This window comes from Neopelma chrysocephalum, unplaced genomic scaffold (assembly GCF_003984885.1).
Source record: "Neopelma chrysocephalum unplaced genomic scaffold, ASM398488v2 Primary Assembly neopelma1_79, whole genome shotgun sequence".
Classification (NCBI taxonomy): domain Eukaryota; kingdom Metazoa; phylum Chordata; class Aves; order Passeriformes; family Pipridae; genus Neopelma; species Neopelma chrysocephalum.
The window spans coordinates 5,181,422-5,194,204 of record NW_020897740.1 but is presented as its reverse complement, the minus strand read 5'-3'; the positions used below and the strand labels follow the sequence as shown (position 1 = coordinate 5,194,204).

The 12,783-nt window shown below is 38.0% G+C and overlaps 1 long non-coding RNA gene across 2 annotated transcripts in view; it reads left to right on the top strand.

Annotated features, from left to right (window-relative positions):
* LOC113970762 overlaps positions 1 to 12,783 on the top strand; it is a 76,586-nt gene that overhangs the window by 30,554 nt on the left and 33,249 nt on the right. The window contains exon 1 of one of the 2 annotated variants that reach the window (XR_003535321.1): positions 1,454 to 1,613. The exons of the other annotated variant lie outside the window; for it this stretch is intronic. This is a non-coding gene — a long non-coding RNA (uncharacterized LOC113970762). Of the gene's footprint in view, positions 1 to 1,453; positions 1,614 to 12,783 lie in introns of those variants that run through there. 2 annotated transcript variants of the gene reach the window in all.

Genomic DNA, 12,783 nt, shown 5'->3' with positions numbered 1-12,783 from the left:
AGTCAAGACCAGAAACCATTCACAGTTGCTTGCCAATTTTTTATTTTGGGATGAATGCCTGGCTTGGGTGGGTCTGCAGATGTCAACAGAGCTACCCCAGAAACATGTTTTATTTGTAGTATTTTCTTGCTTGATGCAACTGCTTAACTACCAGTAGTTTAGTACCAGATTGTCACTTGAGCATGGCCTGGGTGTTTTGCATGCACCCTAATAACATCAATCAGCTCCTTTACTTGGAACTCTGTGACCATTGATATCTGGCTGAGGCATTACTGTTGTTTTTCTCCTGGTCCCATGCAAAAATGTTCCCTGGATATTTGGGGAGGTGTGTGTGTGTGAATTTCATAGTGTTAGAAATATTTTTGGGAGTGTCTCATTCTGACTGGATTCAGATATCTGATATTTTGGCAGTTTCTACTGTTTTCCAGATTGTTGATATTTGTGAAAGCTGCTAACAATGGAAAAGTGCATCTGGACACTTGGGAAGGCACAACACTGCACAACTGTTCCTCCTACAGCTGTCAGGCTGCAGCTCAGGGGTGCAATTTCAAAGCTGGTAGTGGGTAAGTGCTCGTGCAGTGAGGTGGTGGGTTTGCTCAGGGAGGTCGCACAGTCCAGCACTTCTCAGTTCATTTCAGTGTTTCTGAGTTGGAACTATCTTTATCACTTTCTTTTATTGTTATTTTGGTTTATGTTACACCAGTTAAGTGTGTCTGTAACTTGCAGTACCTGTGGTAGTCGAGCCATGTCACATTACATCGTCTGGAAACCCCACCAAGCAGCCTTCCCCTCAGTTCTGCTGTGGTACACTGCTGAGGTTACACCAATGGGTCCTTCTTTGGTCCAGTTCTCTCATGTCAGCAATGCAGCTTGAGATGAGACTAAATTAAATCCTTGGGCATTTCAGAACAAGACTTTGTAACTGCTGTGCCAGACTGACACTTGACCTATTTGCTAGCAGATATTTTATTAGTCTTCCACTGTTATTGCCATTTTTAAGATGAAGTCACTCTGTGAAGAGCCCAGGATTTACACTAGTTGGAATTAATCTACTGAAATACTTGTGTAGTTCACACTTAAGAATTTTTAAGTTATGTAACACCTATATACACTGGGTTGCGTTTTCTAAAATCATGAACCTTTTTTGTATCCAACTCACAAAGATCTATGCAGATACACGCATATGAGTCTCCTAAGACATGCAAAGCCCTGCCATCATTTTGTGGTATCACCACTGCCAGAGAAACCTACTGCAATGCAAAGCCAAGGAGCAGGACTCATGTTTGGTATGAATTTCAAAGTTTGTCTCTTGTGGAGTTACTTTTTCCTGCTGGTAATAGTAGAGAAGAAGAGGAGTAAGCACCATGTCATCTTCTTTTCTTGAATCCTTGGCAGGGATTTTGAGACCACAACTCTTCTCTCCTTTTAAAGGCTTTCCCTTGGAGAAGTTGTATGACACGGTGGAATGTCTTTCTTCTTTATATCTGTGTTGGCTAAAGGAAGACAGAGGAGCTTGAAAAGGCTCGCCCTCCTCAAGGAACGCTATCTGATTTGTAAGCATTCCTAGAGGTTAAGGCTGGTGACTATCAAGAAAGCAAATACTTCACGCAAGGGTAAGTCCTCTAATTGTGTTTGTGTTGAATAGCTGCCAGATCCCCATGTCAGGATGTCTGCAGTCACGGCTCTGATCTCACCATTCCTTCCTCGGCTGTTGCACAATTGTGTTGCATGTTTGTGGTAGGGGAGAAAGTTGGAGAGCTGGGCTATGAAACCATCTCAGGGAAGGAAGCCATGTTTTATTTTAGTTGCTTGGTTTGGATAAAAGCCTGTAGGAGATTGAATAACATAAAAAACCCATAATGTGGCCCATTCATGGAAAACAAACCTGGTCTTCTCTGCAGATATGTGAAATATGAAGCTTGATAGCCAGGTTGGAAAAGGAAATGTCTGTTTGCTGGTGTAGTAGAAATCCTAATGAACATACATGATAAGACATTACTTGTTCTACCTGGATTCTCACCTGTAGCTGCAAGGTCTGTTGGGTTCAGGCTTGCAGATGTAATGAGGGAACTTTTGGAAAGCTGGTTGGAAATCCACATCTCTGAATGCTCACTTCAAGGATCTGTTGTGGCAGAGAAGTGAGACAGAACAATGACAAATAACAGGTTGTGAAAGAGGAAAGAAACCCAAAGGTACTGCAGGCAACAAGCTTAGCAGTGGAGAGAGAAGGAAAGAACATCATAATTCCTTCCAGCCACAGCAGAAGAGTTTTGGGGACTCTCAGAACAAGCAGGGATTGAAAGCCACTCGGGTTACACAAATACTCAATCCTGAAAGAAGACAGCAGTTGCCTTAGCCACAGAAATATTGAGTAAAAGTAATATCCTGATCAGTCTCAGTACCATAAATCTTTCTTAGATGATAAAGTTGTGCATTACTCCAGCTTGGTTAGAACAAAGTAAATGTCACAGAGGTCTAATTTTAATATTGAAAAATAGTAAGAGGTTGGGTTAATCTTTGACCATCATGTCGTCTCACATAATAAAATCTGGGGAGCTGTTAGCGGTGCTCCAGGAGGATGTCAGTTCCACTTCCTAAACCAGGAAGGGGAGAATTATCCAGAGCAATAAAGAGCTTGTACAAATAATACTAGGGAAATCAGAAGTTAATCAGAATACCAACTCAATCTAATCAGTGTGAATAGCTCCCTGCCAACTGCTCCGTTACCTGAAACAGGGGTCAACTGATAAATATCAGCCAGTCCTCTCATTAAAAAAACACAACTAACAAACCCCCTTCATCTCCGAATCTCAAATTCCATCATTCCCGATAAGCAGTAACCAGTTCCTCATCTCTCATTTGCAGTTCATATCCTGAGCTACACAGATTTGCTGTTAGAGATAAGGATATGAAAAAGCAAAGTGATATTAATACACATGTTGCAACCTGTGAGCCTCTCTGAGGCTGCCGTGCCTGGCGTTGGGAACAGAGGTGGTCAGTGAGTCTGCACAGGGACTTCTGGATCTGGCCACATGCCGTTTGTTCGACATTAGCCTGGATGTTCAAAGAAAACAGTATGAGACATTTGAATGGAGAAACAGATGATTGACCAAAGAGGGAGCAACGAAGGAAGAATGGGAGCGAGAAGGACCCACTGTGTGTCCGTGGGCTGCTTCTGGAGCTGGCAGAGAATGTCTGTCAGCTGAAGGGGGAAGAAGGAGAGGGATCTGTAACCCCAGGCTTATGAAAGATGTCCCCCAACTGCCACCAAACCACATGAATTACCTTTGGATTCTCATCCCATGCTCACCACTGTGATGTACTTGTCATAGTTCCAGCCAAGGCAGTATTTTGTGCCTTTGCCTTTTACCACGGGTGAGATTTTGCTGTCCTAAAACTCAGGTAACACCGATCAATAGTGGCAGTCAGCAAAAGACGGTTCCCAAATCAGCATTCTGGGGCTCGAGTCAAACGTTCCTCTTCAGCCATTTTCTGCAATGTTTTTCTGAACTTTTGTGAAGGCACAGAAATTGCCTTTTTTTGCTTTTCTTGGTAACTGAGAGAAATAAGGGATGAGTCAGCTGCACCATAATGCAGAATTCTTCTCTACAACAGGTTAGAGGCTTTCCAGAGAAAATCGTTCTTTTCTGTTCTGCCGACTTTGTTTCTTCATGTGTTTTAGATTTACAGATAAACCAGTCAAAGCTAATCAAAAGCAAAACAGAACACAACCAATACAAAATCCCCCAACATACTTTTAAAGGTCACTGATGTAACTATATTTAGTTTTAATATTTTTTTAATTCCAGTGTGTAGTGAATAAGCAGAGGTTATTTCCTCAAACAAACCAAGGTTTACTTAGCTTGTTTTCCTGACTTCAGATTTAGCTGAAGTCAAATATTATGACCTGTAATAATCTGAGAACAATATGTCTTTTTTTTTACACTCAAATTACTGTTCACTGTCACTTTTCCTGTTAAGGGAAAAAATAAAGCCTGTTTCAGTGAGCCACAGGTAAATTAAATTTAACTCAATTCTATGATTGAGGGCAGAGGTCTTGGAGACAAGCTGCCTGTAGCAGGTTATATATGCTTATATTTATGGGAAGTCTACACTCAAATTAGAAATAAGTCAAAATGATTTCAGTGAAACATTTTTGCCATTTTTGTCAAAGTGAAAAATAAAGAGAAACCTATAAAATGGATTCATTTACACGATTATTTGTGGAAAATAGATTTACTGTTTCACATTATGTTTCTTTGTGAGCTATCATTCATTTGCTTTTCCAAGGACATGCTCTTCTTCCATTATTTACTTTTAATTTCAAAGGGGGAAATAATGGGGTGAGGGGTTTTGGATTATTGTTTCACTTGAAATGCCTGGACAGTAAAGAAATAGTATATTCTATGCACCCTTTAAAAGTCAAACACCTGCTATTGAAGGGGAAATAATTTCCCCCCCACTCCTCACCCCCCTAAAAAAAGAAGAGAAAGAAAAAGAGAACAGGTGCAGTTAATGGGCCAGACTAAAGTATAAGGGGAGATTTTCGAAGCCACAGATGAATTTAGCTGCACCACTTCCGAGGAATATAAATAAGTGTTGTTTACTTTGGTTTTCTGAAGTTTGAAATTATCCTCTCCAATGTAGGCTTTGGGGAGAAGTCCACTTGAAATAATTGTAGACATTTGAAATTAACATGTCACTGCCACCTCATATGACAAGGGTAAATGCCACTCATTCATACACAGATTTTCCACAGACTACCAGAATACCAGAGAATAGTACCAAGTATTGCCAGTGAAAAGCAGGAGTAGCCTTGCCTTACATCTCCACTTGATATTTCACTACTTTTTCCGAATTGTCTTTGAGCGGGGAACAAGGTCTGGGCATTTGGCCCAGGCAGGCAACACTATCTCTATTTTTTTAACTCTGGTTTTAACAGAACCTTTCCTCCTACCTACACTTCCTGTTGCATTTGTTTATCTAAAATTGTTCTGGAAAATAATGAGTTTATAAAAATGTAACACCATGTCTTGATTCTATGAAGTTAATACATTATTAAGTAAAAAGTCTTTCAATCATACCACTGCTCCAAATATATATATACACTGAGACACATACGTTGAATCTATTAAAAAACAACTTTCAAGCAGCTTTGGAATTACACAAAAATTAGACAATGCTGTACAATTAAACCACCATCTGCCTTATTAATGGATAACTCTTGCTCATCTCTGGGCCTAAATCACACGTTGTGCTGATCAAAACACACACCAAATGAATTTAGACACGTTATATCTGTGATCTTATTCTAGAACCTTAGTTCTTTATAAGGTCCACCATTTTGTAAGGCCACTGTGGAAAGGCAATGAAAACTGTTTATTGAAGTGATTAAGGCTTATCCTAATTTCCAATAGGAAATTTCCATAAGGAAGCTTTTTTCTCTCATGCATTCTAACCTTAGTAGACTATCATCTTCCTTTATATTCAGTATTTAAAAATTGTTTTGGCAAAGTGCCTGTGTAGTGAGAAATGCAAGCTGTCTTTATTGGACTGTTTTGTTCTTGTTTTTGTTTTTCATTAAATACCTCTCATGTTTTTTTCCTTACAATGACCCACTGCAGGTAAATTCAAAGTAAGAACCGTGTTATTTCTTTTGTTCCAGTGACTCACTCCAGTAAGGAACAGATTCCGTTGTGTTAAGTTGTTGCTTCTAAGATAATATCATAAACTTCATTCCAACATAATAATAGTTTTTAATTTGAAGTCATAGAAAAACAGACTGATTGAAAATAACCCATAAGTGATTGAGTGAGCTACATGTAGAATCATTCTCAGGTCTGGATTCATCTGTCTGTCTTTTCTACAGATTGGGAAAATTTTCTTTTCCCTTTTTTTTTTCTTTCTTTCTTTCCTTTTTTTTTTTTATAAGGCAATTCTTAATGCTTGAACAAATCCCTTTTTCTTCCCTTCGGTAATGTGGTTAACTGTCTGGAATGTGAGCCACTGGAAATTCTTCCCCACAGAAGAATCTCCATTAAGCTTTCAAACAGAGTTACTTCATCCCCACAGCTGCATGGATAGAAGTCTTTCTAGTGCCTAAATACTTACTGTATATGTCATCCTTAAATTTAATTATTTTTTTTTCCCCAGCCAGAGCTTTAGGAGCAGGTGCTAGCCTTTTGCTTCCTTTCTGCTTCCTCTGTGGGGAACGGGCTGGAAAGAGCCAACTAATTAGAAAATTCTACAGGGAAATTAATTCTGCAAACAGCTGAGGAATGGCATTTCAGTATAATGCTCACTTTGTCTGTCAGCAGAGCACTGGTTGGCTTCACAAGTGGCAGCTCTCCCAGATGTTACACATGTTGTGATGAGACCAGAACTGCATCATATGTTGCCCGTTTACTAAGAGACATGGTGCTCTGGAAGAGCACCTCTGGGACATGCTATGTTCTTGTCACAAGGCAGCTGCATGGGTTTTTTGCATATGCTTGAAGTGTAGCAATGAACCAAATCATTTTTAGTGAGCTTAGTTCCGAGTGTTGCCTTTGCTTTCACGTAGGGCTGAGGTGTGGGGGAGGAAGGTGAGAGGAGACACTAAACTACTTGGTGTGAAGGGCTGTGCATTGTACATTTGGAAAAATGTGTGCAGATCTTTAACATGTCTGAGCAAAGCCCTCATATAAGCAGTTGGCTGGTCACGTGCATATGAGAATAGTGAGATCTGCATCCACAGGCTTCCGTGTTCGGAGGCACTGGCGACTGGAAAACGCAGAGACAGGCTCGTAAGGAGCCTGTTGTGAGATGTTTATGGAAACAGCACTTAGTGAAGATGATGACAGACTGCTCATTTCTCAGAGATCTCACCAGTACGTTTTGTCATCTTAGTACTTTTTACTTGTGGACTGAAGCCCATTCAGCCACTCACATTACTTTCAGTGATGTGCCAGGTTCTCAGCTGGCTTCTTACGACAGATCTTTGTGACCCTCAAGCCAAGAACAGCATAAAACCCCCAGTCCTCCTCCCAGCCACATTGCTTAGCTGTACCTTCCAGAGCCCCCAAATTTTCCTTGAGCTATTCATAACATGAGGTAACCCTCAGTTGCATGTTTCTCCTGCACATTGCTCCCAGACTGGCTTGGCATTCCTTGCTTCTGTCCTGCCAGGAGATTGGCCCTGGGCTTCATTTTAGTGTTCAGCTATGCACGAGTGGTGCTCAGGCTCCAGATGTCTGAGAATTGGCCCTGGGTTTAACATAGGAAGAGAGACTTGCAAGTGCCCATTGAGTAATATAGAGCTGCTTTTCTTATCTCTTTGGTCCCTACGTGATGTTGAAGTTCACAGTGCTCTGAATACCTCTTTGTGTGGCAGCTGGTTCATTTTTTAGATGTCTTACTCTCCCTCAGTGGGTCTTGTATTCTTGAGTTCTCTTTTGCACTCTCTATCTCTGTCATTAGTATCTGAATGCTTTTTCTTCCTGAGTCTCCTAAGAATTCATTTGTCATACCTAAGAATGTAAAAAAAAAGAACATTCGTGGAAGTCCCATGGAGATATGTCATTTTTCTGCAGCTGAAGTTTTTCCAATGCGTTTTCCTTTTTCTCGTATTTGCTTGACTGTAACAGGACTCAGGTTTTTTTCTTCCCCCCCCCTTTCCATTTTCCTGTGCTTCACAAATGCAATAGTATTCTGTATTCTATCTCACTCAAAAATCTCATCACTCCTTTTTTTTATCTGTTCTTTCCAGCATAATTACATTGCTTAATGCATTGCACAGTGTTGGGTTCAAGGACTGTTTTTGATGGTGAACCGTTCATATCCTATTACCAGTGCACTGTTAACATGCAGATGTTGTTTAAAAATTAGCTGGTTATGAGCTTTATTTAACTTAAAAAATTGACATTTTTACTATCCTCATATTGACGTGTGATCATCTTCCAGCACTAAACATTAACTAAAGGGCCTTCATTTTGAAAAAGTCCTTTTCAGAGATGAAGAGCATGCTTTCAGAAGAAAATAATAGCATTCCATTCTTTGTCTTTAATAAAAATCAAGCCAGTTTCTGTACTTTCTAAATTTACATTACCTGATAGAAATTACAGGTTTCTTAATGAGATATAATTGCTTAAGAAACCACTGAAATTAAATCCCAACTAAATATTAACATCTTCACCTTATCTAATTCATTATTTAAAAAAATTCTGCGCATGTTTTAATTAATTTCTGTAGTTGCATACATTAACAAATTGGAAGGACTAAAAAGCATCTCTCTCCAAAGGAGAGGTGCATGGACTCTTGAATGTAAAGAACTTGATTCTAAAATCTCTTTGAGTTAGAGAGGTCCTAATGTCACATAGAGAAGATTTATTGTGCAGTCACATATTCTGAATTAATTGCCTTTTTAATTTTCTGGTCCTGAATGCATCACTGCTTGGCAGTTTTCCAAAGTGCATTGTGATATAACTGATGCATTTATTATGGAAATTTGTCAAGTGGTCAATGCTTAACATGAAGACCTGCTTGCATTTAACATAAGAACACAATTAAATTATTAAATATCATTGTCACATATTCTTCCCAGAATTACATTTTTTATTATGGAGTGCTTAATAATTGCAAGAACACTGTCAGCTGAAATTTTTAAAGTGATTGTCAAATAGGAAAGAAAATGGAAAATGGGAAATAAAATGTGCTATTTATTACAGGTGAATGTCTAGCTTTATATACTACCTAGATAAAAGTTCTTAGTGATTTAATTTTCTGTATATTGTCATCCAGATGTGCAAAACACTGACCCAGCTGGTATGGAAATTTCATTTTTTCCAACTCAAGATAACGAATCATACAAAAAAAAAAATCATAAAATATCTCCATATTGCATCCATGGAGATTCGCTGGGATGATTTACACTAAATGGATTTTTTACATGGGATAAGTTTCTTTTCCAAAGTTCTACAAGAGTCAAGATAATATCCAAATGTGTTTAGGAGCCAAAAAGTGTAAGTGAAGGAGAAAGACACATCTGTGTGTGGAAGTTGTTGAATAATTGCACTGTTTGTTTAATGATATAACTGTTGAATCCTATGAGTGCTCCTGGAGAGAACAACAGTTAGAGCAGCATGGATAAGGATGTGTTTATGTGATGTGATGTGTGAAGATCAGGAGTGGTCAAGCTAGAAGGAAGAGAAGTCCTTGGTTTTGGGGCATGGGTGTGTGTGTGGATGTAAGGAGGCCAGAGCAGTTAGGTGACTTGGGCACTGAATTTAAAAAATCCTTAAAATTAATTAAAATGTTTCATTATGTTGTTAACACAACACATGTTTCCTTTGGGGTAAAGTGAAATGCTTTTTTTTGCCTTTGTATATTCAAGAGGACCGAATTTCTGTTTGGTTTCAAGAGATCTCCCCTTTTGAAAATTGAAATTCTATTTCAAAACGGTAATGCTGGTTTAAGAAATCAAAACTTTTATTTATTTGCCTATTTGCACTTCAAAGCAAAGTAGTTCACTTACCCATTTTGGGAACAAAGCTACTCGCTCTGATCAAAGCTGATCAAAGCTGATCAGAGTTTGCAAAGAGTTTTAGTATGTCCAAGATTTCATTTCTTAATTAGTTTTGTATTCATCAAGAAATTTCATTCATGTCTAGCTATAATGTCTCTGTTCACAAGATTTTTTTTATATGTGTTTACCACACATGTTGCAAGAGCTAATAAATAAAACCAAATTGATTTATTACTTATTTTGCTTGGACAAGTTTATGAATAGCAATGGTGTACATGTTTTTTAATTAAATTCTTTCTTTCCCCCAAAACAAATTGAGAATTTTGTTCAGAAAATGTGCTCACACCTTGTGTTATTATGGATACTCTTGAGATAAACTTGCATCTGGGGTAGATATTTAGAAGAATGGTTTCCAAAGTCTGGAATGGAAACTTTTAAACTTTCATGCTGCCCTTAAGTTTTAATATATGCCTGGCTTGATATTGCATTGCAATATTTACATAAATTCTATATTTTGCATAACAGATGTGCCTCAGCAAAATGTGAGTCTTTTTCTTAATACATTTTTGCAGCAGCTACAGATAACATCCCTTGTTGAATTTCTAGATTGTTCACTAAGGTCAACATCCATAAAGCATTTTGTCTACTACACTTTAGGCATTTCCCTCTATCTTCTCTAAAAATGTGTGTGTTATTCTTTTTTCTGAAATCCCATCAATTTGTTACTTGTAGGCATGGCCTGGAAAGGAAGGAAGGATAAGGAGACAGTGGGAGTGAATCAATATTTTATTGTAGTGACACTCTGGTGTTATTCCAGGCAGTCGGTTTTACTTATAACCTATGACTGCAGTGCTGTCCATCCCAGTTGCTCAGAAATGAAAGGCTACATCTTTGCTGCTCGTTTATGTGTTGTAGCACAGATGAGAAAACAGGTAGATATTTATGCCAGCTTTATTCTCTGCCTAGAGAATTTGACAGTTTAAAGCTGTGCCACCTTCCCCAAAGGCCAGGAATTTGGTAAATGGACCTGTGTCCATTGTACTTATCAACAATATGCAGAAATACAAGAACCTAATTGTGCTGAGGATTAATCTGAGGATGTTATTTAAACACCTGTGTTTTGTGGTCAGAAAACCACTCTGTTAAACTCATCTGAGGGCCTGCTGTTGCCATAAGAGGAATGTGCTGGGGTGGCTAAGGGGACCAGGTCATGTCCCTCAAGACTGAACGAAAAAAAGTCATGACATGTGAGTAAAAAACCAGAGATTTCCAGAAAGGACCATGATTCTTTTGCCATCAGTCAATAATCTTTTTGCTGTTGACACCCACAAAGTTAGGCCAGTACTGACTGCTTCTGAAATCCCACCCTTATTACCAGTCTTCTTAAGTGTCAACCTGTTTGCCTTCTTTCCAAACGTTGGGAAAATCCCTGAAATCTCTGCCCCTCAATCCCACTGAAAACAAAAGAAAAAAGATTATTTGGTGTTTTTTTTATTTGGTGGTTTGGGGATTTTTTTGGTAAGCCCTCTAGAAAAAAGATGCAGTGGAAATCAGATGAACATTAAGTGATTTTTGACACATTTGGCAAATGGTAGTGTTTTTAAGAAGTCTGCTCAGAAAACCTCTTGTGTAAGCATCCACTTTCTCAGTTTGAGTAAGAGGATTTCTTGCCAGAAAGTGGAAAAAGAAAGATCACCAGTTGGTGATTCATCCTTTCCACTCGTATTTTCTTTGCCTATGACTCCCAAAGTGTTTGGTGGAAATGGCAATGTTGTTGTATTTTTACAACTAAAGCACAGGAGATTAAAGTGAAGATATGAAAACATGAATGCTTGAAAAGTTACATTCCTGGAAAAGAGAGGCACAGATGAGCTGTCAGAGAAAGCTGATGCTCAGAAGTACACTAAGAACCTTCAGAGGCTTGGCATTAATGGAAAACAAAATACTTATTTAGTAGCCTAAGTTATACACTAAGTGACAGCCCTAAACTTTCATAACACTCTAGGAAAAGAGCAGGAAAAAGAATGCAAAATACTCATAATTATCTATACTAAATGCTAGACTGTATATTATATCCCTTGTCTCTAATGTTGGGAAAAAAACCTGTATGGTCTGAATTATTATAATTAAAAAAAAAAGCATAATCTGCAAGAAATTTTTATGTGCTGAGTTGTTTTTTAGCTGGGTTGTTTATGAAGCAGTAAAAAAAGTTGCAAGTCTCACATTTTGCTTTACACAGTCAATGTTTCAATGACTGACTAAATACTTGTCATTCTGTTCCATTCATAAGATTATGCCATATACAGTCATGTGGGGTTTGTCCAGAAGTTGACGTGTCCTTCCATTGCTAAAAAATTGGATTTGGAATGGAATGGAGTCAAGTACAGGAAGGAAATGATTATGGAAACTGTAAGAATTTGAGACCTCAGCTATCTTCAGACACAACAAAACATTTCCTCCTGTTATCAGAAAGTATGTAATTACTGATCAGACAAAAAAATGCCAAGAAATATTTCAAGAAGGTATTTGGCTTCTGAAAGGTAATTCTGCCACCTGAGTCAGACATAAGCAGAGCATCACGTTGTGATATTTTTTCTTGTATGAAGAGAAGTAAAAGGGGTAAATATTTGGAGTTCAGGCTTTTACTGCCTGTCTCAAGGCACTATACTGAATGTCTTTACACCCTCAAAAGATCCTTTATTAGAAGAAAGATAAACTCCAAAGAACACTGGTAAACTAATTTTTTTTATTTAAGTGGATAAGGTTGTGATGGATACACCTGATTACATTATCAGAGTCTAGGAATTTTAAGATAAACTCAGGCTCCAGAAAAATTCAAGCTATTCACAAGTCAAAATAATTTTCAAATACATCATGTGAAAGACAAATAGAACTACAGATGTGATGCTGATGTAAAGAATTTTCCAAGTTAGTTGGAGAAATTTGTGTGGCATTGATTGCTTGTGTTTAAACTTCACACAATAACAGTGTTGCTTTCAGCTGGAAATGATGAAGTCATGCATAAAAAACCTTTGCATATCTAAAACATGTTCACAGACTTTAAGCCATTTCAAATAAAACCATTTTCAAATAAAATTTTGATTTTTGTCCCATATCCTGATAAGACATTTTTATTCTGTTAAAATGATGTATCTTAGACAAGAATATAAAAAAAACAGCAGTATTCTTTTGCTAGTGTGACAGAGCAAACATAAATAAAAATATAGAACATTTACTGCACAAAAAGAAGAAACTGTGTTGGGCATGGATAATAGCTATTC